Source organism: Mirounga leonina, unplaced genomic scaffold, assembly GCF_011800145.1.
Source record: "Mirounga leonina isolate KUSES-001 unplaced genomic scaffold, KU_Mleo_1.0 Mir_151, whole genome shotgun sequence".
NCBI classification, from domain to species: Eukaryota; Metazoa; Chordata; class Mammalia; order Carnivora; family Phocidae; genus Mirounga; species Mirounga leonina.
The window spans coordinates 37,753,469-37,779,815 of record NW_023270377.1 but is presented as its reverse complement, the minus strand read 5'-3'; the positions used below and the strand labels follow the sequence as shown (position 1 = coordinate 37,779,815).

The following is a 26,347-nucleotide window of genomic DNA, read 5'->3' as shown; positions in this document are numbered from 1 at the left end:
CAGATGAGAGCACCAAGTGACTGGGTGACACAGCCGAGATCCACACTTAGGTCCTTAAAGCCTGCTTCTTTGCCCATATACCATAGCATCCCGTGGTTTCTGTACCTGAGCCATATTATGTGATACCTGGGGTTACCCACAAAATTGGGGGGTGGGGAGATAAAATCATCTATGTACAGGGTTTAAAGTCAGTGCCCTAAATGCAGATGCCAAGTAGCCTCCCACTGCCAAAGTAGAGCTCCTGAGTTACCTGAATTGCCTTGCTTTCTCCCCAGTCTTCCGGTTCTCATTTTTGGCCCACCTACTATAAGCTTTGCAGGCACAGAAAGTCATTACTTACTTGTTATGAGCCACAGATTAATTATAAGTCAACTTTATAAGCCCATAATGTTGTTGAGAAGCGGGACTCTCCCTCCCTTAAGGCAGTCTCCATGGGCTCTGACAACTCTGTAATGTGCAGGGGTAACAGAGGTCCAAGAGAGCAGCTTTGCCCGGGGGAGCCCTTCCAGAGTAGGACTCAGGGAAAGTCCCATCCTTTGCCTTTCTCTTCTCACCCATCCATTTTTTTAAAGGACAGTGAGTACATATTTAGGGGGTTCCTTGCCCAAGCATGTGAATGATTGTATTCAGAAATCCTAAAGGTAAACTGAAAAATGAAGCTCTGCCTCCCACATCAACTCCCATATCAACACTCAATTCCATGGCATTGGAGGGTGCACTAAAGACAGTGTTAGTCTGAAGATAAAGAAGGAGGAAATTAGGGGTGCCTGGGTGGCTCAGTCGTTAAGCATCTGCCTTCGGTTCAGGTCATGATCCCAGGGTCCTGGGATTGAGCCCCGCATCCGGCTCCCTGCTTGGCGGGAAGCCTGCTTCTCCCTCTCCCACTCCCCCTCTGTGTTCCCTCTCTTGCTGTGTCCTCTCTGTCAAATAAATAAATAAAATCTTTAAAAAAAAAAAAAAAGGAGGAAATTAGTGATACCAAGTGTGATGCCTGCCTAAAGTACCAGCTTCCTCCCACCCAGAAGCACTGAAGCATACAACTAATCCTCCGGGTACCCTGATGGCTCTCCAGCTGACTTCAGAACCACAAGGTGTAAGTCCTCACACAAATCAATTTGCTCTTCTCTATCTCTTTCCCACTAGTCTCGCCAGATGTCCAGTGTAGCAGCAGAGACACATTCATTACTGAAAGTAGAACAAGTGAGAACATAGGATGAAGCAAGATTTGAAGTCTCGTGGAATGATTTCTAGAAAATAGACAATTCTTTCAAAATAACGATAGACTATTTGAATTAAGTTGTGCATCAGATAAAGTTATATAAGTAAAACTGCCAATTTCTCTCTAAAGATCCTGAAAAAATTTCATTTGTTTCAATGAGTCAAATTAGTTTAACTTACTACATTTAAATAAATTGGATTCCTGCCCCCAAATTCAATATACTACAAGCAGTGTTTTAGTTAATAGATTAAAATCTATTCAAAGAAAGAAATCCATTCAGTTTACAAATGAAATTAAATACTTATTTTTGCTTAGAATGCTGCACTATTAAATTTAGGAAGATACCATGGCCCTAAATAATTGTTTCAAACAAATTAAAATCTCATTAAAATGAAAATCAATTATTGGTTGTAATTGGGGAAATATCTCAAAACACTATGCACGTATCCATTATCTCATCGATGCAATTTTTAAGTTTATTTATTTAAGTGATCCCTACAACCAATGTGGGGCTAAACTCATGACCCCAAGATCAAGAGCTGCATGCTTTTCTGACTTAGCCAGCCAGGTGCCCCTGCAATTATTATTTTTTTTTAAAGAAGGATCCCAGAGTAAACCAAAAACCCACTCTTTGTAACAGTAAGCCCTTCTGCCCTGACACATGAGTAACTGGGATAAAAGAAGAGATTCTGAACCGTAAGTCCTAGCACTTTTCCCCTCCTCTTCTCCGTAAAGAGGAAGGTGTTCCCCTGTCTGTCTTCTGGAGGTATGAGGACTTTGCTGGTCAGCCAGGCTAAGAACCAGAGAGACAGTTGTAGACTACTCCAGCCTCATTCCAGAGTGCCTAAGACAAGACCCACCCCTGGGCTCTTCTAACACTTTTCTCTTTGTGGTTAGGCAAGTCGGGTTGGGTTTCTGTCACAGACATAAAGAATCTTAGATAATACACTGGCTTTGTGTACAAAACCTACATGATAGGTGAAGCTGGGAGGCAAAACTGAAAACTCCGAAGAATGTGACTTGCCCTACAAAACATGGTGTTAGCCAGAGTGGGGCAAGGGAAGAGAGACAAGAAAAAGACTGGGGGGTGAGGGGTGGGGAGCGAGGGCAGAGAGGGATGGGGAGTTATAGATCAAAATATATGAACTTCCAGTTACAAGATGAACAAGTTCTGGGGATCCAGTAGCGATTATAATTAATAATACTGTTGCTAAGAGAATAGATGTTAAAAGCGCTCACCACAAAAAAAGAAATGGTAATTGTGTGATGTGATAGAGGTGTTACCCAAAACTACAGTGGTAGGGGCGCCCGGGTGGCTCAGTCGGTTGAGCATCTGCCTTCGGCTCAGGTCATGATCCCAGGGTCCTGGGGTGGAGCCCCGTCCCATCCAATACCATAGGACTCTCTGCTCAGCAGGGAGCCTGCTTCTCCCTCTGCCTCTCCGTCTGCATGCCCCTCCCCCTGCTTGTGCTCTCTCCCTCTCTCTCTCTGTCAAATAAATAAATAAAATCCCCCTTTTAAAAATAAAGTAAAAAAAAAAGCTACAGTGGTAATCATTTTGCAATATAGGTCTATCAAATCACCATGTTTTACAGCTTACTTACACAATGTTGTATGTCAGTTATATCTCAAAAAGGCTGGGGCTGGGGAAAAGACCAAAGGAAAAAGACTGTGGGGATTTAGTTATGGAAAGCACTTTTTTCTGGGATATTAGGGTTAGGAAGAGGAAGATGGAAAAAGCAGCTACCAGGAATATGACAAGCAAGAGAACGTGTTAAACTACCATTTTCTAGACCCGAACCCAAATCTACTAATCCTAACCTACCTATGAGGCGGGGCCCATACATCAGATTTTTAACATACTCCCCAGTCAATGTTGTTAAATGCTGAAATCTGAGAACTGCTAAATAAGAAATTACCAGTTAGTGTCCCTATATAGTCCCACGTTAGACCAATAACTTAGATACTATCTTCCCAAGTGCATCCAAGTTTATTAAACTACATTTTAAAAGAACCAAAAGGCAACTGAGAGATTTCAGTCTTTGTAAAATTTTTTCAATTGTATTTTCTATAAAATTTAGACTGACATCATTATTTAAACTTAATAAAAATTTTAATAACACAAGACTTTATTTATCCCCATCCTTATTAAAAAAAAATTTGCATGACATGTTGCCTATGATATTCAATAAGGTGAAAAGAAGAAAGCCAAAAAAGCAAGGGGAAACAAGCCAGAAGTAAAGTTTATACCCAAAACTCACACCATTTAGCACTGCTCAGGTACTAGAAATAGGCCATTAATTTGTCTCTGAACTTTCTAGCATCCCAACCAAAGAGTTACAAGAATCACAGGCTCAGTCCCCATATCCATAATATAAATAAGAATGTTTTCCTAGTGGTGAAACCTGAGAGAATCTTCTATTAGTCTTCATGACATATGAAGTATTACTCTGCATTCTTATGTCTGCATCAACGACAACAGTGTTGTTGTATTACCATTTTCGTGACATATCATTGGCTTAACACAAATAGCTCCAATTCAGGCACATTCACAAATAGCTCTACAATGGTCTACAATGTGCTACCCACTACATGAGCTCCCAGCCACATGCGGCTACTGAGCATCAGAAATGTGGCTAGTCCAGGGTGCCTGGGTGGCTCAGATGGTTAAGCGTCTGCCTTCGGCTCAGGTCATGATCCCAGGGTCCTGGGATCGAGTCCTGCATCGGGCTCCCTGCTCAGCGGGGAGCCTGCCTCTCTCTCTCTCTCTCTCTCTCTTATGAATAAATAAATAAAATCTTCAAAAAAAAAATGTGGCTAGTCCAAACTAAGATATGCTATAAGCATAAATTACACACCAGATTTTAAAGACTTAGTGCCTCCAAAAAAAAGTAAAATATCTCATTAATACATTTTATATTGATTGCATATTGAAATGATAGTGTTTCAGGTTTACTGAGTTAAATAAAATAGGTGGTTTTGTTTTTGTTTATTTAAATTTTGCTTCGTTAACATACAGTGCAATATTGGCTTCTGGAATAGAATTCAGTGATTCGTCACTTACATACAATACCCAGTGCTCATCACAACAAGTGTCCTCTTTAATCCCATCACCCATCCAGCCCATCCCCCACTCACCTCCCTCCATCACCCCTCAGTTTGTTCTCTATCACTGAGAGTCTCCTACAGTTTGTTTCTCTCTCTCCTTTTCCCCCCACTTCCCATATATTCATCCATTTTGTTTCCTAGATTCCATATATAAGTGAAACCATATGGTATTTGTCTTTCTCTGACTGACTTATTTCACTTAGCATAATATACTCTAGCTCCATCCACATCATTGTAAATGGCAAACTTTCATTCCTTTTGATGGCTGTGTAATATTCCATGGTGTGTGTGTGTGTGTGTTTACACCACATTTTCTTTATCCATTCATCAGTCAATGGACATTTGGGCTCTCTCCACAGTTTGGCCATTATTGATAATGCTGCTATAAACATCGGGGTACATCTATCCCTTTGAAACTGTATTTTTGTATCCTTTGGGTAAGTAGCTAGCAGTGCAATTGCTGGATCATAGGGTAGTTCTATTTTTAACTTCTTGAGGGACCTCCATACTATTCTCCAGAGTGGCTAAATAAAATAGATTTCAAATTACTCTCACCTGTTCTTTTTACCTTTCTCAAGGTGGGTCCTAAAAATATTAACTAACATGAGTGGCTCACATTATATTGCCCCTGGAATGGTGCTGGTCTAATAGCTATACTCTAGTTTAACTCAAGGATAAAATTTAGACTTAAATTTTAGACCTTAGAGCAATAACTGGACTTCGTATTTTTTAAGCAATTTTTGGTGAATGTAATTTCTTATAAATGAGTTTTCCGTAAGAATTTGGCAATGGAAAGTTCAAGATAATGTCCACTAATAAAAATCTGACCCTGAATGACACAAGTGATGAAGGGCAAAGCCTCTGGGAAAGATCTCATTCTTTCATCAACATGACGGAGGCTGACCAGTACATGTGCCCACAAAAAAGGCCACTCCTCTCCTGCATGGAGGCTGGTGGAGGGATAAGTTCTGGGCAACATCTTCCGTAGAAAACAATTCTGGGCCTTGTCTATGCATAGCCAAAGGAGTGACTGACCCCAAAGCTCTAAGGAAAAAACATGGGCCCCATAAACATAGCCTGGTATATTTTTAGAGCAGTGCTTATCAGTGGGCTACTGTCCAATGAGATAATCCTAGGATTTCAGCAAATCAATTCCAAGACGATGCCCCATCCACAAGGACCATTAAGAATCCATGATGAAATTGTGGCCTTCAATGAAAACTATCTTATTTTCTGATAAATTTGCTTTTAATAGTAATTGGTTATGCTTAGGTAATATATTTAGGGAACTCAGCAAGACCTTTATACACTCTGATTTCAAAAACCATGTAAGTAACTTTACCCACTCACACAAGAGAGAAGGGGGTAGGCTCCATTCTTTTTTAAGAAAACAGACTGGTGAATTAAAAGCATCTCATCACTGAGGGCCGGCGGTTCCCTGCAAAAAACTAGTTATAACCCTTCTTTTACATCACAGAAGTTTAGGGTCTCCGACTGAAGTGATGCTAAAATTTGTCAGGCAATTACTTCTAACAAGGACTTTGAAAGAATCCAGCCAACTAAATTAGTTTTAAGCCCACGTGCTCAAAATCTCAATAAAAAATGAACTGCCCCAAGTGCTCTAATACCAGCCAAATCCAAACCCAGGGTAGGGGTGTGCAATGAAGCACAAGCTTTGGGAGGTTTTCACATCAAACTAAGATTTAAGAAGAAAGGAACATTCTAATCAGGATCTGCATATATGATCATGAAAGAAAAATTTGCACTGACAAAAGATTCCTGATTATTAACGACATCTGTTGATTTTAAGTGAAGCTTTAAAATATCATCTGCTTTAATGTTCAATGATAGCTTACATTTGGTTACTTTGAGTTCTGTTTTTATGTAAATTATGTTATGGAAAAATCAAGTTTAAATCGGGAAGCTCAAGCCAACCAGGGTGGGCTCTGCAGTTTAGAGCATTTGCAAAGCTCATGAGCCCCACCTAATGACAGCACACCCAGAGCTCCGCAGCAGGTTTGGTGAAGGGAATAAATAACTGGAAGCTGAAACTTCAAAAACAAAATTGTGACATGCCTCACACTCAGAAAGCATGAAACCAAGGATCAAACTTGCCAACCTAATTTTATCACAAGAAAAGACTTGAGGGAGTAAGAAAAATAAACACTTCTTAGGGCTTTTTTCCCAACTATAAAAATAGTACCTGCCCATCATAAAATTTCAAAAAAGATGAGAAAAGATAAAGAAAGAGGTAAATATCATCCATAATGCCAGTGCTCAGAGTTGCCAGCCCACTGCAGTTTGGTCTATAACTACATGCATAGCTATTTAAATGTATACATGAGTATTAAAGAGAGCACGTACTGCATGGAGCACTGGGTGTTATACACAAACAATGAATCATGGAACACTACATCAAAAACTAATGATGTAATGTATGGTGATTAACATAACATAATAAAATTTAAAAATAAATAAATAAATAAATAAAGCTGCACTGTAAAAAATAAATAAATGTATACATGAGATGAGATCATACTACAGAGCACAAACTGCTTTGTCACCTGCTTTTTCACACAAAATGTGGGCATTATTATTCATAAACATAGCACTACGCCAGCCTTTTTAGTAGTCATATGACATTCCATTGTATGATACAGCATCGTCTAAACAATGCCCTCAAGATGGGCATGTAATTATTGCTACAAATCACGTTGTAAACATATCCTCACACCTTCATTATTGCACATTTGCCTGATTATTTCCTTAGGATAAATTCTTACAAGTGGAATGGCTGGGTCATGAGGTGTTGACAAGTGTCACCAGAATGCCTTTTAGAGAGAAGTTGCAGTGAACATTCCTCACACCTGCAATCTAGGGGAGATAGCTACTTCATTCTCTGATACCTTCACCAACACTGGATGTTATCAATCTTTGGAGGCAGATTAGTGGCTAAGAGAACAGGTTCTAGAACTAGAATTCTACAGCTGGGTTCAAATCCCAGCTCTGCCATGGACTAACTCTTGGGAAAGTTACCCAACATTTCTGCAGATTTCTGTAAAGCAAAGATTGTACCATTATACCTACCTCAGAGGTTATTTTTAAGGATTAAACGAGCTGCTACAATGCCTGATACACAATAAGTACTCAATAAAAATTTGCTCTTATGACATTAGTGCCCATCTGAGAGGTAAAAGCAAATCTCATTTCTGTTTAAATTGCATTTGCCTGATTCTTACTGGGATTAAACATAGGCCCCCTTTTTAATTTTTATACTATTTTCATTTCCTTGGTCTTTTTTTAAGTAGTCAACCATATCATTTACAAATAATGATGATTTTTTTATCTTCCTGATTTATTTTTCCAGGATAATTGCATTGGTTGGAATTTCTAAAACAAACTTGAATAAAATTAGTGGTCACAAATATCTTTATCTCAATCGACTTTATGTTAACAGTAGCTTTTTAAAGTATTCTAAAATTCAAAATTATAAAATGTGATGGCAACTTTTCCTATACATTTTCTTATCAAGTTGCTTTAAATATAAATTCTGCATTGTTTCTAAATTGTGGCATTCTTTTGGGGGAAATGTCTTCTTTGACATTTTAAATTAAAATGATCTTTATTTACTAAATTTGCACACACCTTCAGTGAAGACCATAGTAATATTTAACACTAAGAATGTGAAGTATAAAATTAAAATTATTATATTACTTAAATTAATTTGTGAAGCAAAAGAAATTTGAAAGACAATAATGTAGTTTGTCCAATGATTTAAAATCAATTATTCGTGTTAAAGAAATATATCTGATAAATAACAGAAAAATTTTAACCCACCATTTGCAGCCAAAAATATAAAGTCCTTTAATTTTAAACAGCTACAATATGATCTAGTATTTTTATTCCTTGTGTTTTCATCCAAAAACAGCATATAAATTTCAAAAGAATGATCCCATTTCTCACAATTCACCCTCTCTTACTCCCACACTCTGAAAAGGAGCCTGAATTATTTCTACATACAAAAGCCTTCAGTACATATTAAGGCCCTAGTTGCTAATCCCCAAAATGAGGGATACTTGAGCCACAAAACAAGTTAGCTTCTTTTTTAAAAATTAAACAAAAGAAAGGATACTATGCTAAAACTCTACAATAAATCAAATATTCTGGAAGATCTTTCCGAAGTCTTAACAAGTACATAAGTCTGCTTGTTGACTGCCTACCTAGAGATAAAATTATAAACCAGAATAATAACATATTTCCCTAGCACTTAAAATGTGCTAGACCCTATGCTATGAGCTTGTCCTACACATATTATCTCCTATCGCCAATCTACCTTCCCCCACAAGGAAAATATTGCCACCCCACTGGCTGCACATTGCCTTCGCCACACAGAATCTTCCAAAAGCACCCTATAAACAGATTGCAAATGGCTCTTTGGGAGTCATTACTGACCAGCTGTCCTATAAAGAAAGGTGGTGGAAAATTTAAGGCATGACAGACAGAGTCTGAGTTTGGGCTGGTGAAAGATTGATCACTTGAGTTCACGACAATCAGCAAACAAGAGTAACCATATCCCAGCATGCCAGACAAGGTAAAATGACACTTAAGTATGACCAGATGGCTCCTTATTTGCCCTCCTAGGACATTCTCCTTGAATAAGAGCCAGCATGGCTAAGAAACTCTGGATTTACTTTTCCACAGAATATAAAGTAAGGGAAGTTTACCCGGCAAAACACACTAATTCAACAAAACTAGCTCCTGGTGCAGTTATAGCACTTTTCAATAAAAAATGCTTCAAGTTTAAACAACCTAATTTTCCTGATTCTTTAATATACCAATACATCTAACACATGTATGGACTATTCATTTGGAAGAGCCAAATGATTCCTAAATAATAAGTTTATACGTTGTATGTGTCTGTTCCCATTATTCATATTCCTATAACAAGCTCCAAACAAAGAAGAAATATTCAAATGAAGCCTAAGAAATAGAAATCATCTGGAAGAGCATTGATAATGCCTAATGCATAGATACAGTCTGGAATCAAGAAATGAAATTCTAAATGTTGAGCAACTGACATGTTTGGTAAGACACTAGATACATCAGTCTCTATTCTGATTTCATAAAGCTTTGATCATGTCAAGTTCCAAGTGTTGACCATTGCTTCATTTTTGTACAGAATTTTACAACTAAAAGGGCTCCCAGAGGGAGTCTAGTCTAATTCTTTAATTTCTGAATGATAACACCAACTGACTTTTTTTTTTTTTGAGAGAGAGAGAGCAAGAGCATGCATGCACAGGGCAGAGAGAGAGGGAGGGAGAGAATCTTAAGCAGGTTCTATGCTCAGCACAGAGCCCAATCTGGGGCTCGATCTCAGGACCCTGAGATGATGACCTGAGCTGAAACCAAGAGTCGGATGCTAAAACAAATGAGCCACCCAGGTGCCCCAATACCAACTGACTTTCTGAGTGCTGTATGATTTTTGTTGCAAGGTCATACAGTTTGTAATCAACAGACTTAGAATTATGACCTAGATTTCTCAAATAGATGCCCCCCCACTACATGGTATTTTCTCTCTCAACTATATTCCATGTGAAGTCATTTTGAAGAGTTGTTCAATATATGTGCACATAAAAAATTCTTTTGAAAAACTTTCTTCTTAAAAAATGTATACTTTTTAAGAATGTGTGGGTTTCCCAGATATCTATCTACAGAATAATACTTTGTACAAACTAGGCCAGAGAATTGAGAAATAATATAAATTGATTATCTCAAGCTACTCGTAATATTGTTCTATTCTTGACTTTTATTAACTATTGACCTTACCCACATCTCTTACTTAACCACACTGGTCCTTGAGTTTCTCACCTATAAAAATGAAAGAATGGGACAATATAATCTCTGAGACACTTCCCAGTTCCATAAATTTTATAAGTCTGTATGATTAATTTACCAATCAGAATAATCATGTTTCCCACTTTTGTTTACCTTTCCCTCACAATGAACTTTCAAAAAGCTCTACTACTGGGACACCTAGGTGGTTTCAGCTCAGGTCATCATCTCAGGGTCCTGGGATCAAGTCCCACATTGGGCTCCTTGCTCAACAGGGAGCCTGCTTCTCCCTCTGCCTGCTCTGTCTGCAGCTCTCCCTGCTTGTGCTCCCTCTCTCTCTCTCTGACAAATAAATAAAATCTTTTTAAAAAAATCTCTTAAAAAAAATTTAAAAAGCTCTACTACCATAACACCTGAAAAGGCCAAGTACAGAAGCAATCCACACTTAGGAAAGATGCCAAAATATGCCAAAGTGTTTATCAAGAAAGTATATGGTGTTTGAGCCAAAGAATCAAAAGGATAGTATCCACAATTCTCTCAATCCACTACAGTCAAATATACTGGGAACTGTTTCCCTTTCCTCTGGCCTCTACCATTTCCATTATATTACACACTTGAGCTACCCAATCTGACAGTAAAAGATCTTACAAAGTTTGAGTCTCTGGCTTGAACTGTCACACTCCACCAATGGGTGAAAATGTGTGAGTTGGTATTGCTAGGTGCTGAAGCAAATGATACAAGGCTCCAAAAAGCTCCATAGCAAAAGCTATGAAACCAGATGATAAAAATACCAAGAAGGTAAACACATTGACCCAATAACCATTAGCCAGATTACTAAGCACTAGGTATTCATTAAGCATTTATTTTATGTCCAGAACCATGTTAGGCACTGCAGAATATACAGAAAAAGGAAAGACTTGGTTCATGTTCCCTAGAAGCTTACAGTCCATTTGGGGAGACAACATCATAAAAACAACAAGCAGCATGGGACTACAAAAACTAAATGTTAAATTATGTACATAAGTGATAGAGGAATTATAGTTAATTGGAAATGACATGCAAAATAAATTGCCCAAAGAAAGAATAGAATTAGAAAGCAAGACATTTTCATAGGCTTTGGATTTTACTCGACCCACCATATTTTTCTTCAGTGCAAAATCTATCACATGACTCAAGTGACAATGACATTTTTGGATCCATTAATAGTGTTTTCCAGATGGCCAATTCCCTGGTTTTGCTTTAATCAGGTCTTAGCTGAATCGAATCTTAAAACTTAATATAATCACTACTTCCCAGAAATATAACCAAAACAGTTTCCTTTATTAATAGGTCCTCCATTAAGGCTATTTATTTATAAAGCAGACAGTTTGGAGTTTTTTAGTAAATGATAAACTTATAAATCTCTGAAGCAACCCCTAACCACCACCACCACCACCAAAACAAATAAAAACACACACACAAAAAAACAAAAAACACGGAAAAAAATGAAATGATCTTTCATCATACTTAACAATCCCGAGTATTACTGGACATCAATCAGGTCAAAAAACTGTACTCTTTTATTTCAACATTTGAAATGTATAACCTAAGGAGACACAGTGGCAAGCAAACAGAAAGACTAGAAAATAAAATGTCAGAGAAAGCCTTAAGGGAGTAGCCTAGTCGCTGAACAACTGATGAGAGCTCCAGTTGAGGGAAACAAGCTCTCTCACCTGCTCATTGTCCCCTGTTCCAAGGAGACTTCCACGAGAGAGAGAGAGAGAGAGAGAGAGAGAGAGAGAGAGAGAGATGCTCCCCATTCATGCGAGCAGCGGAAGAAATTGCAAATTCTCCCATTCCCCAATGGCACCAATGCCAAGGCTTCTGAGTCCTGCTAGAAGTTAGTTACTAAGCAGCAATTAGTCAGAGGGTTTGTAATAACCCAATTCTGTCCTCACGGGTGAGCACCAGTGATCGCACCCACAGCCCTGTGGGTGCAGAAGGGGTGTCTCACCTTGTTCATGAGATGAGCATGAAAGAAAAGCAGCAGTAATTACGGTAACAGATGTTCGTTCTATCAAGATAACTGTTGGCATGAGTCACCGAGAGATGAATTCCCTACAAAATAAGAGAGATGGCCTTAGTACCTCCAATGTTTGGGAACAGATTGAAACAGATCCAAGCACATTCATCATGCAGGTCAGACTGCATACCACCACCACCCCACACACCACCACTACCACTCTGGGGAAAAAAAAACAAAAACTACAAAGTGGGGATTTCAATAGAAATGAAAGTTCAACACTATGGGGCTGTACTTCTTCGGAATACTAATATGGACTGGTATCAGTCTGCATTATGATTATAACAGTACTCATTGCAGAGAGACAGCTAATATTTTTATCAGTGCTTTTTGTTTGTTTTAAGATTTTTTATTTATTCATCTGAGAGAGAGAGAACACAAACAGGGGGGAGGGTCAGAGCACAAGCAGGCTCCCCCTGAGTGGAGAGCTGATGTGGGGCTCGATCCCAGGACCCTGGGATCATGACCTGAGCCGAAAGCAGATGCTCAACCGACTGAGCCACCCAGCCGCCCCATTTTTATCAGTGTTTTAACCTTGATCATATAATATTTTATATTATAAAGTGAAACCATTTCCAAGGTGATTTGAGTCAGGTCCTTTTATTTTACTTTTAAATCAATATCCAAGCCTTTTGGGAGACTCTCTTTTACCAACACTTTTGAACAGCAATGCTATAAAATTGTGACCCACTTTGGGGGCCCTTATCATCTCTATTGCTTCCAATTTCATTTTGGATCTTTCAACATGAACTTAAGAAACTGGCACCCAAGAAAGCGTATGTTGCCACATCATTGTCAGCTGTTACGGCCTTATCTAGCTCCCATCTAGGACTTAAACATTCCCAGAATTCCCATCTGAGAAACTGCATACATATATGGGAAAGAAAAATTTTAATGTGGATGTAGGGCCAAATAGCATTGGTGGGAGTTAGAATTACAACTTAAGTATCGTCAGTATTTTTGTTGTTTCGTTTTACTAACCGTGAAGGCTCCACCAAAATTAAGGAGACCCTATTTCCTTTAGAGAGATCAAATGACAGGTTTTTGATGACTAAACTCAGATATTCAATCCTCTTTCCATTACAAAACTACCAAACAACCAAGAAAATAAAAAAGTCAAAGAAAAACCTGACGTATAACTCCCAGGATTTTACAAATAAGGAGCAAACACTGAGCCTATAATTATTTCAGGGGTTTTGCTCAAGTCCATAAGAATTCAAGGAGGGCAAAAGGTTAGGGTCCTGACAGATTTTTGTTTTTGTTTTCTTTTGTAATGCGCACGTGAGGAAAGAGGATGATAAACCTCCAAAGAGGATAAGATTTCAAGTTTGTACAACATTTGCTTAAACAAGAGAATGGTGATGCAGGTAGTTGCCTATAATCCTAACACCCTTCTGAAGAGTGGTTCTATATACACTTCAATGGAGGATGAAAAACCCAGAGCACAGCTTTAAGAGTCAATGTGTTTTCTTTCTTATGAACAAATTAAAATATTTGGCAGTAATTTTTTCAAGCAGATGGATTGGAATATTTTGGGAAATGCTAAGGGGCCGATTTTCTATTGCTTTTTAGAATCTCCAGTTATAAAAGAAGATTTTGGCTAAGCTAGTCTTCCAAATTCAGCACTGTTTATTAAAGGAAACAGGCTTTAACTTTCTTACCTAGATTATCTGTGTAGCAGTAGTTCGTTTCAATTAGGAAATCCAATTCAAATAAGCAGGATAATGCTGGGTTCAGTGTCTTTAGTCTCCCCAAAGAAGAAGAACAGATTAAAAAATGATCATATGCCCAGCACAATATGGACCCAACTTTTACCATTCTTTTTAGGGTGCTCTTGAATTCACCCTTTCTTCTACTGCTTCTAAACCTAATTTTACTTTACAAAAACTGCCTTATCTTTTACTTAGTCCATGATAAGAATTAGTACACTTTCTCTACAAATGCCTGTACTTACATTAAGCTCAAATGAACTCCTGTTTCCTAACTGTGCCAGGCAAATCCCTGGCCACCCTCGCAACCACTGATCCAATCGGACATTAAGTAAACATGAAGCCATGTGGTTTCTTGTTTTATGTTACTTTTACATTGTGTTGTACAATTCCACTGGATATACAAAGAAATTATTCCTCTTTCTTGGCTCTTTCCTTATATCAATCATCTGGCCAATATTTATTGAACATCTGCTATGTACTTAGTTTTTCAAAGAATTACTTTCACAGGCTGTCCAAATAAAGAGCTATAAAACTTTGCTCAGATCCAATCCACAACCTCTTGACTGGCTCTCTAACATAGAAGCCTGTAAAAATATTTTTTTTTTTTTTAGAAATTAGAAAATTAGTCTAAAGGCTGAGAATTCTCTTCACCACACCAACATAATAGAAGAATCCAATGATCAAGGACAAATGACCACCCTGCCCCATCCATGAGTTAGAGAGAAGGGAAACCATGTTATGTAAATCTATTAATAGGGGCGCCTGTGTGCCTCAGTCGTTGAGCGTCTGCCTTCGGCTCAGGTCATGATCCCAGTGCCCTGGGATCGAGTCCTGCATCGGGCTCCCTGCTCAGCGGGAAGCCTGCTTCTCCCTCTCCCACTCCCCCTGCTTGTGTTCCCTCTCTCACTGTGTCTCTCTCTGTCAAATAAATAAATAAAATCTTTAAAAATAAATAAATAAATAAATAAATAAATAAATAAATAAATAAATAAATAAGTAAATAAATAAATCTCTTAATATTTGGTTCCAGAGATTGCATAACCAGTTGGGAAGTGGGGATCCCTTTAAATGATATGTTGGAGCTGGCTGGAGCTGGCTCAGGATCTGACTGTGTGCCTCTCTTCCCAAACTTCACAGACTTCAAGCTGGCAGCCTGAGATGAGGCACAAGGAAAGTATCTACCCCTCTGTGACTTTGCTTCAAATAGTCCCCTCTCCAAAAATCCAAATCTATTCTGTTCCTGGGTTCAGATGGTTGGAGTTTAGCTAGCAAGGGTTACCTTTTACATTAAGAAACCATCACTTGTAAGAAACAGAACTGGTAAGAACAGAAAATTTTAAGATCCCCAGCACTTGGGGAACTTCCAAAGCATTCAGAGGGTCAAGACAGAGGTAAGGCCATGAGGGGCAAGTGTACAAAATACTTGTGAAGCTGGCAAGGGGATTCCCAATTAGTTGAAACTGTCAGGAATTGCTCAGAGATGAAGGGGAAATGGGATTTGAAGCAGATCTTAATTGATGGCTGTGGTTTGGGTCAGCTGGAAAGAGTGGAAAGAGTCATCGCTAGCGGGATTACTGAATGGGCAGAGGAAGAGGTAAAAGAGTAAGGTGAGCCAGAAATGGACTTTGGGCCAATATGAGGAGGGATACCTGGCAAGCTAACTAGGCAGAGGGAGCTACTGAAGTTCTGTGAAGAGGGTGATAAAGTGTTTTAGGAATACTCTTTCCAATTTTGCTCAACTCCTTGTTTTTATTATCTTGACTTCTTTCTCTTTGATCTCTGAAAATCCCAAATCCCCTAGTTTTCAGACTTGTTGGACTAGAACTCATGCTAGTACTGAGCATAGCACCGTGGCACATCACGTGGGAACCCTGAGCCATGTGCTGGGACCTAACAAGTAACAGTAGATGCCAGACTTGCCTCACAAAGCTTGTGTTAGGGGTTCCCAAATAAATAGTTTCGGGGAAATTTCAGCTCAGCCTTTGTCCTCAGCAAGTTGTAAATTATTGCAACCTAAACAAAGGTGATTCTCATCTTCAACATTTACAAAAACTATGCATACCCATTCTTAAAGCCATTCACTTAGAACCCCAAATGTCTCTTCCCACAGAAAACCACTTCCTCCCTATCACTGCACCTTATAAATAATTCTCCCACAACTACTACTCTGAGCACTAACCTCTTAGTACTAACCTCTACAGATCAGAATCAAACTGCCTGGAATAGCATGAGGGGAAGGGGGAGCGGTGCATGTGGAGAGAAAGGGAAGAGCCACCATTTACTGAGAACCTTCTCTCTCTGAGCCTTTTGTAGACCCCAATGAATCCTCACAACAATCCTGTGAGATAGGAAGACACTGAGCCTTAGTTACGTTCCCATGCTTTGCATAAGCTTGGTTTCAATATCTGATTCCTTCCTAGGCTCCAAAGTTCCAGGAAAGGACGATGCGTGGGTACAACCCACTCTGCTGTGTGCCCATAATGATACTCAGTAGAAAATTGCTGAATAGAAACAATGTCAGAAATGGTAATTAACTTTCCAGGTTAAACCTGATAGGTTAACATGATCCTGTGTTTTAGCAATACAAGTTATTGTAACACAGAAGCAGGAAAAGGGAAGATGTTCTCCTCATTTCTAAGCAAAATCCTTGATGCTCCCTTTATCCCACCTCCTCTTGCCTCTACTCAATAAATTTCCATGCTCCCCTAGACTCTTCCCTACCAGGGAAGCCTCTCCAATCCAGGCCCAGCCTATTCCCTAAATGACCCATGTTACAAAATTACCTTCTCTTCTCTTCCTAAAAAACTTCCATTTCCTTACAAAACAGCATATGGCAACAAGGTCTAATAATCATTAACATACAAATTATTTGTAGCCCCTTCATTCTCCTAGTTGTTTCTTTAAAGAGGAATGTTTGGATTAATTAAATGAACTAAAATGAACCTCTCATTGGGAGAGACTCAAATTGCACAGTACATGTACATACAGTAGACATATTTCTTATGTTAACACCCCTAGGTTTCAGTTACTTGGCAAGAAGATTAGGGAAGGAGGAGTCCTTTCTGAGGCAGGTCATCCTTGACCAGGATTCTGTGTTTAAAAGCAAAACTTCTCCAACTTCACTTGTTAAAATGCATCCTCTGATTCAGTAGGATTGGGGTGGAGGCTGAGAATCTGCAGATCTAATAAACTGGCAAAGGCTGGCAAAGCTGCCCATCTTCAGACCACACTTCAAGTATCACTACTTGAAGCTATTCCACTTTTTCACTGCTTTTTGGGAATGCCTCCGCTTCTCTAGCTACAGACTTTCTAAATGTCTGAAGGTAAAAGATCTTTTTTCAAAATAACTCTAGGGTTGGCAAGATCTGAGTATTAGAAACTGGACTGGAGGAGAAAAGAGAAAGGAGACAGAGAGGATGAAACCCAGGTAGAAGTATACACACGTCTAAACCAAGCCTGCAGGTGTTCAGTGAGACTTACAGAAGGCCTGGATTGTTGTTTTTTTCTCTCTTTTTATCTGTCTCATCCTTTAGCAGCCAAATGACAGCTTACTTACACTGTAATATTACCTTGTCGGAGAAGCAATGACTTTTCTAAAGGAGAGGCGTATGCTATGATACCATATCAGGGCCAGATGTGAAAAGAAAAACAAGTCTGTTTTACTTTTTTATTGACCTGCAATAAAGCACAATAAAGCACAAGCATGCAAGACCAGCCAAGAAAACTCAACAAAAAAAAATAGAAAATTGGGCAAACTATATGAATAAACAATTTATAGAAAATGAAACCTAAAGAGCCAATAAACATATTATAAAAAGATAAATGAAAGCTACAATGAGATATTATTTCACATCCGCCAAACCAGCAAAAATTAAATAGTCTGACAATACCGAGTGTTAACAGGGATGCTGAGCCAGGGAAATCCCTGTGTACACTGTTGTACAGTGTGGGGAGGTGCACACTCCGCAATTTAGCACTTCCAGTCCTAGGTACACGCTAGGAAAATTGTAACAGATTTTCGCAAGAAGTCCTACCAGGATTATTTGTAATTAAAAAAGGAAAGGAAAAGAAAAAAGAAACAAAGTAAATGTCCCTTACAGAAGAATAGAGGAACTGTGGCATTTTCAAACTTTAGAATATTATACAGCTGTGGGAATAAGTAAACCAGAGTTCCCCATAATCAACATGTATAGAGTAGGGGAAAGTTGTAGGCAAATGCATACTATACATTGTATGTATATTTGCATAAAACTTAAAACATGTAAAACAATAACTCCTTGTTTGGGACCCAAACATAGGTCTATAACTGCCCAGGCATAAGAAACAGCAAATTCAAAAGAATGGATCCCTCTTCAGGAGGAAGGTAATGTTTTATATTTTAAGGTGGTAGACAGAAGTATAGGCATTTGTCATGTTATATGTTATAGTCTTTGCATTTCTTAAATATTTCATAATAAAATTTTAAGATCTTGTCTTGGTGAACTCGTAACCACATTCACTTAATAGAGAATTGACAGCAAGTAATTGTGACCAGAAATTCTATTAAGGTTATGTTGATTCTGAAATTTACTAAAAGCCACATTCTTCAAAAATATCAAACTGGGATTAGTGTTATAGCTCAGAAAGAACCATTTAGGTACAATGAATAACCTTTGCTTTCTAAATCAGTGGTCTCTAAAGTGAGGTGTATTTGGGCTCAAGAAGAAAATAATAGAACTTTTTTTCACAAACTCCTTTTGATTCCTAGGTTTTGTCTATTTATACATACATAATAGACACAAATATAAATTATATTAATTTATATAACATAATTTACAATATGTTCTTGCACAGTGGTAAGTGTATGTCATGTAAAAATAAACCTTCGGGCACCAGGGTGGCTCATTCAGTTGAGTGACCAACTCTTGGGTTTCAGCTCAGGTCATGATCTCAGGGTTGTGGGATCAAGCCCTGCGTTGGGCTTCTCATTCAGCACAGTCTGCTTGAGATTCTTTCCCTCTCCTAACCGCCCCCCTCCCCCACTGCCGTGCACTCAGGAACTCTCTCTCTCTCTCAAATAAATAAAATCTTTTAAAAAAAATAAAAATAAAAATAAACTTTCACTGGCCAGGGTACAAAATCAAAAAAGATTAAAAACCATCATTCGAGATGACCATTAACTTTAAAAGCCACCCATCCAAGTAACCTATACCCAAACCCTAGAAGTTTTAAAAACAGAAATTTTAGAAGAGGACTAGATTTTTAAGAGAGAAATTATTAGTGAAATATCTTAAACCAGAAGATTAAAACTGTAATCAGAGAACAAACTCACTCTAACTTTCTACAGATCAAATTTTACTTCAGGCTTCAAGATAAAAGTTGATATAAATCCCAACCAATACTGCACCAGGTCAGAATATATTAGTGTTGAATGCTTTGTTTTAAAAAGAAGGGGGTTAAAAAACAGAAAGAAAATAAATCATCTGAAAAACTCACATGGGAAAAGGACACAATCTAGGAAACTGAGTGCCACTCTTCAACACAAGAGCTAAATTAACATTCTCCAACTGCTTCCAGCTATTGATATTCATTTTGGAACAGGCAGGACATATTTAGAAAATGGCACGTCACCAGAAAATGTGGGTGAGGGTGTGGGATTCTGCCTAATACAATGTAGCAAGAATCTTTCCAGAGCCAACTTTGGGAGCCAGAAAAGAAAATGTGTTGCACAAACCCTTTAGGTTGAAATGTAATCTTCCAACAAGATAAAATAGATAGTTTATAAACTAGATAAAATCAAGTAGTATTATCTTACTATAAATAACTGTTCAAGAAGCTGCATTTTAAAATAAACTCCTTGGCCTTTAAGCTAGTGATCTTGGTTACTGCCAAGTGAATTCATAATAAAAACAAAATCATTTTACTAAATGTATAATAAAAAATTTAAATATACCTTTTAGTAAAATGAGATGACTATTTATTCACATGCATCATTTATCAATTTAACAACAAAGTAAGAAAGTGCACAGTAGGCAGCTTTCATAAAGGCCTGCATTTGGCAGAAGCAGAACCAGAGGTGGGTGGATACTACAAATATCATTAAGCCATAAATCAGGAGAAATTAAGATATTTACTAGGAGAGTGTGCATTTTACTTTAATAATAATGTTTTCATCCAAAAAAAAAAGTCTTGGGCGCCTAGGTGGCTCAGTTGGTTAAGCGACTGCCTTCGGCTCAGGTCACGATCCTGGAGTCCCTGGATCGGGTCCCACATCGGGCTCCCTGCTCGGCAGGGAGTCTGCTTCTCCCTCTGACCCTCTCCCCTTTCATGTGCTCTCTCTCTCTCATTCTCTCTCTCTCAAATAAATAAAATCTTTAAAAAAAAAAAAGTCTTCTCAAAGAATCCTTTACATTCATTTGAACACTAGCTCAGAAAGTCTCACTAAAGGGCATAGGCCTTTAGCAGGACCAATTTATACAGACATCTATTTCATGACATGTTGTAAGGGAGCTGCACATCTCTAACAAAGGTGCAAAGTGAACACTACATCAAAAAGTAATGATGTAATGTATGGTGATTAACATAATAAAATAAAAATTTTTTAAAAAGATGTGAAGCTTAGAAAGCTGTTATTTCACATCTGATAATAGAAAGATTCATCAAACAATTTCCATCCTGTCTCCACTGTTGACTACTTCTTTAGGATTTGATTTCCTACAAGGTACATGATAGGATGTAATAGATCATCTCAGGATAAATAAGTTTTTGATGAAAGCATCTGCTAGGGTTTCTAATTTCTTCCCAAATGTCTGAGACTAAGCAAATTAATCACTCTAACATCCAGGCTCTCAAAGCAGAGGTCCATTTATTAGAATATGTTCAACAACAAGCAGGTCCTTCTGTCCATGGGTCCTGTCCCCATGCCTTAATAAAATCACTTTCTTGCACACACACACAAAAAAAAGTTCAACATGGAAACATGATATGTATCGTGCTCCCATCCCCTAGACCCAACCCTTTGGGCCTAGGGAGAGGGGGCTTATCACAGATGGGTCTCCAGCTTACAAATTTCTCAGAAGCCCAACAGTGGCTTGGTCCATGGTCCCATGGCTCTGCCTCCCAGAGAGCATCAGTAATCAAAGTCTTTTCTCAGTGATTTCTTCTGAGATGCTCAGAAGATCTCCCAGGCAACACAGCTCCCACTCACTTAGTTTTGTACCCTTGATGCAGTTGAACAGTTCTTCCTTCAAACCGGGAGCAGAAAGGAGGACCTGTCCAGGTTGGATAGTTCCTAAATCTATTCACCTCTTATGCTAGAATTCTCTCAATTGTAAATAATGGGAAGGGAGGGAAGGAGCAGAGAAGGAAGGGAGAGGATAGAGGAGATGAAGGGGAAGGGATCCATAGCTGGATCCAGGAGATATCATCAGAACTTGATCTCTTTCTCTACATCTCTTACCTCAGCTTTTCTCTATATGATCCTCATTTTCTAGTAGGGTCTTACCTTAAAAGTGGCAAGATGTCTGCCAGCACCTTCAGGCTTACATCTTCCCAGCTTTAAGTCCAGTGAAAAGAGGGCATCTCTTTGTAGAGAATTCCAATAAAATTTCCAGAATGAAAACTTATCAGTTCTAATTGGCTTCGTGTGGGTTACCTGCTCATCCCAGAACCAACCATGTGGCCTGAGAGGTGCAAGGATTTCTTAATGGCTCAGCCCAAGTCAGATGCCCAATGCTGGCATCAGGCGGAAAGGAGGTTTCAAAAGGCAAACCAGGGTGCTGCTACAGGAGAGGAACATCTTGGCAAGCCCACCGCTGTTCTCAGGACCCTCTTTGTTTATCCCTGTCTTCGAACCCCCTCCCACACTTTCCCAACCTAGGACCCTTCATTCTTTACCATGTCTATCAAGCACAGAACCTCTCCACATGTTTCCCTAACTCAGGAAAATCTCAAGTGTGGTCCTGACCCTGGAGTCAAACAGCCTGGCTTCCATTTCTGCCTCCATTACTAGAGCAGACTGTATAATCTCTCTGCACCTCGATTTCCTCATCAAAAAAAAAAAAAAAAAGAGAGAGAGAGAGAGAAAGGAATGAAGGAAGGAAGGAAGGGAGGGAGGGAGGGAGGGAGGGAGGGAGGGAGGGAGGGAGGAAGGAAGGAAGGAAGGAAGGAAGGAAGGAAGGAAGGAAGGAAGGAAGAAAGAAAGAAAGAAAGAAAGAAAGAAAGAAAGAAAGAAAGAAAGAAAGAAAGAAAGAAAGAGAAAAGTAGGTGACAATAGCACATCTATCATCAAGTTGCTGGGACAAATCAATAAGATGATACACCCAAAGTGCTTAAAACAGTGTCTCACACAAAGTTATCTCTCAAAAAACACCAGGTATTAATAGTCAATGACTGGTTAACATTTCACTAACACTGCCTTATTTTTGCTTATATCTGAGATGTCTTATAAATGCAATTTACAACAAGATACCACTTAAGAACGCATATAAGTATGGGGCATATCTGAGAGTGTTTTCTAAGATTGTATTTCCTAATTTATATTTTCACCATCAATGTATGAATGGACCTGTTTCACTGCATTTTTACCAAACTGGGTGTTTTCTTCTTATCCTTCTTGCAGAGCCATTATAAAAAATTCAGTTAACAACTATCAAAGTTGATCTTTTTTTAATCTACAAGACACTAAGCACCTAAAAATCTAAAAATACAATAACTGTTTTCAGTTTATCCAAAGTTCTCACTGGTGTCATATTGCGTCTGTTATTTAACGTGGTTATTGACAAACCCAGGAAAGAAGGAAGTATGGCTTAAAATTTGGAGTACATAGGAAAGTAGAATTCTAAACTGTAGAAGATTTTGTTTATTCCCCTGCAGGAAATGCAAAAAAATCTAGATAGAAATGATATCATGTCCTGAACTCATTAAAAGCAAAAGCTAAGTGAATATAAGAAAAGAAAAAAATGGGGCGCCTGGGTGGCTCAGTCGTTTGGGCGTGGAACTCTTGATTTCAGCTCAGGTCATGATCACAGGTCACGGGATTGAATAGGGGAAGGATGGGACTTTATGTAGGGAAAGAATAGGAGCCCCAATTAGGCTCTGAGGGTATTTCAGGTATACAGACACTGGGACAGAACAAAAATAGAGATAAAGAAGAAAAACCAGACCCCCTGTCCCAACTGCTAGGATTAAAATGTTTTTCTAATAATTACACTGTAACCCCAGAAAATAGAAAATAACCACAAAAAATGATCAGGCCTCAAAGGAGAAGTTAACTATAAAGATTAACCAGACCTAGCAAAATATATCTATAGACCACAGATGTCACAAGAAACAAAGACTCCACAATGTATACATGTCTTGTCTAGTTCCAGACCACTGACCTAACCACTGGCAAGTCTCCTGGTAAGGTCCTAATAAAAGGGCAGAGATGAAAAGCCCTCACTAGCAACCGGTCGGGACCCCCCTCACTCCTGAGAACTTTTGCTGTGTCCTTGCTTAATAAAACTCTATCACTTTGCTCACTCTCCTTTGTCCACAAGATTCAGTCTTCCATTCCATGAGACAAGAACCTTGCTCTCCTGCTTCAGGATCAAGCCTGTGCCCAGCTCCCTGCTTGCACTAGCAGGGACTCTGCTAGCAGGGACATGCATGCTCTCAAGCACGTGTGCATTCATTCTCTCTCTCAAGTAAATAAATCTTTAAAAAAAAATAGGAAAGGGGCACCTGGGTGGCTCAGTCAGTTAAGCGGCCAACTCTTGACTTGGCTCAGGTCATGATCTCAGTGTTCTGGGATGGAGCCCTGCATCCGGCTCCGCGTTCAGCAGGGAATCTGCTTGAGATTCTCTCTCTCTCCTCTTCCTCTGCCCCTCCCCCCACTTGTGCGCACACGTGCATGAGCTCTCTCTCTCTCTCTTGCTCTCTCTCAAATAAAAATAAGTCTTTAAAAAAAAAAAGGAAAAATTAGCCCATATTTAATGTGTGGAATAAAGCTGTAATGAATATTTTTCAACAGTTGTCTAATAAGAGTTTTGGAGCAGAGCATCAAATTGCATCAAATTGTTGCCATTAAAAAAAAAATCAAACTCAATCTAAATTTCCTTATTAAAGTTAAAAATTAATAGGCCATTTATAGGAAATCTTGCATGCTTTTAAAATAAAGAAAACACTTCTTCCACTTTCTCAGCTTTCAAGTGTTTCAGGAGGGAAATTCTAAATGGGATGCAGAATTCATTTATCCTCAAAAACCCCTTCAAGTGTCCCAGTGGATTTCATTTTCATTAGTGCCATAACTGAATACAAAGTCTATATTATTAGTTGACTTTCCTGTCATTCTTTTCAAGTGTTTCTTGAACTGACAGGAAGATACTAAGCCCCCCCTGCTTGTGTGGGACCGTGAGAGGAGAGGGTGCTAAGGACCACCCTGTCATGCAGGGGCTGAGCACCTCAACGAGGACACAGGTCCCACTCACGACAGAAATGTCCAGTAAGACTTAGACAGTGGCTTGGAAGAAACAGAAACAGCAGGAAATTAAGAAGGAGAAATCAAAGTGTCCCAGGTGTCGGGAGTGGCTCCAGACAAAGAGGAAACTTGACCTAGGCTCTGAAAAGCAGTATAATTTTTTTTTTTTAGAGATTTTATGTATTTATTTGACAGAGAGAGAGAGAGCACAAGCATGGGGGCGGGGAGGGCAGGAGGCAGAGGGAGAGGGAGAAGCAGGCTCCCCTCTGAGCAGGGAGCCCCGATCCCAGGACCCCGGGATCATGACCTGAGCCAAAGGCAGACACTTAACGACCAAGCCATCCAGGCTCCCCGAGGAGTAGAATTTAAACAGGCAGGATGGGGAGGGAAAAACTCCCCACCACAAACCTTGTACAATGCACAAGTGTTCTTGTAAAAACAGACACGCTCCCACAGACATGCGTCCTAGCTGTGGGTATGTAAGGTCACTACTTGTCCTACTGTTCAGTAATGTAAAAAGTGGATTATATTCTGCGTGGCAGCTCTGCAGTCACTGGGGTTTGACTGGATACTTGTTTAAAGTAAGTCTGAACATTCTGTTGCTTATACCCACTAGGCAGGATGGGTTAAAAAGGCATGTCAGGGGAGTAATTATGGCTGTTGTTAGTATCATCACTGTTCATTTTAACTTCACTCTCAACAGTTGTTTTTACCTAATCCCCATAAACATTTTCATAAAGATAGTATCAGAAAAAAATTATGACAAAAGTACCAGAGGAGATCCCAGCTCATACCAGAGGACGCAAACCAGCCTTGCAGTTGAGAACAGGGAAGTTGTAAAGACCAGAAAGTAGAAAGCTGCCTTCATCACCACTTTCTCAATTTATAGGAAACCCTTACTGATTTATACTGCCGAATAGAAACATTTACAGCATCCATAGGAATGGGCAGCAGCCCAGGCTAGGGAAAAGAAATCCCTAAATTGTGGTACAAAATGTGATCTCTTATAACAAACTTTATGATTCCTGGATTTCATCCTAAGAGAGAAATGGAGTCAGGCAGCACCCATTAGAGCACCCACTGGAACCCCACTTAGCACTTAGCAAGAAGTACCAGAGCCAATGTCAGGGCCAAAGAGGAGGGGAGACAATTCAGAAATAACTGAGCACAGGTCACAATAGAGTACAGCATAAACTCATTCCACTAGCATATTATTATTATTCAAGCACAGAGCCACACCCTCCGTTTCTCGTGTCATGGATAAAGAAGCAACAGTATAGAGAACGGGCCACTGTGAGCACATACAAGCTGGTGGCAGAATAAGGAAGTGAACCCAGGGCATTTGAATCATTTCTCAGACATACATTTTCCCCATCTCCATAGAGAGGATGGTGGGAGTAAAATCCCAAAAGTACCTGCAGCCCTTGGCATAATACTCATCACTCCATTATAGACATAAAACAACAAGGAGCAAGAATTTACACTTGCCAACAAGACTGCATGCTCTTTGCCATCATCAGCAAAGGGTTCTCAATCTTCTGAACAGGCCATGCAACTGACATCTGGGTGGAACAGCTCTTCCTGTGCAAGGACGTCTCAAGAATGGCAGAGCAACTACCACTAAATCCCAGCAGCACGAACGAAATCAAAATTGGCAACACATGTCCCAGACTGCCTCTGATTGAAAATCACTGGGTCACTGAGCCATAGCTACTCTGTTCCACTGCCTGAGTCTCCAACCAGTGCTTAACCAAGCATATTACGCTGTGTTAACACAGTACTCAATATTTCCTAGGACAAACTCAGGATCTCTCTCCTTTTCCTCTACCAGCTCCTTCTCCAGACTTTCTTATTTCTATAAATAGAAACCTGCCTCAAGAGCTTTGAGTTATCTTTGATTCTTCCCGCCAGTCCCCTATTTTCTTTTCCATCCTGCCCTTTCACTCCTGCTACCATCCTTTTGCTTGAAGGACTGA

The 26,347-nt window shown here is 39.2% G+C and overlaps 1 protein-coding gene across 4 annotated transcripts in view; it reads right to left on the bottom strand.

Moving 5' to 3' along the window:
* The window catches only part of HECW2 (HECT, C2 and WW domain containing E3 ubiquitin protein ligase 2), a 357,760-nt gene that overhangs the window by 229,408 nt on the left and 102,005 nt on the right, over nucleotides 1–26,347 (bottom strand). The window contains exon 3 of one of the 4 annotated variants that reach the window (XM_035007490.1): nucleotides 12,153–12,256. The exons of the other annotated variants lie outside the window; for them this stretch is intronic. The gene's annotated coding sequence lies outside the window, so the exon portion shown is untranslated. The remainder of the gene's footprint in view (nucleotides 1–12,152; nucleotides 12,257–26,347) is intronic. 4 annotated transcript variants of the gene reach the window in all.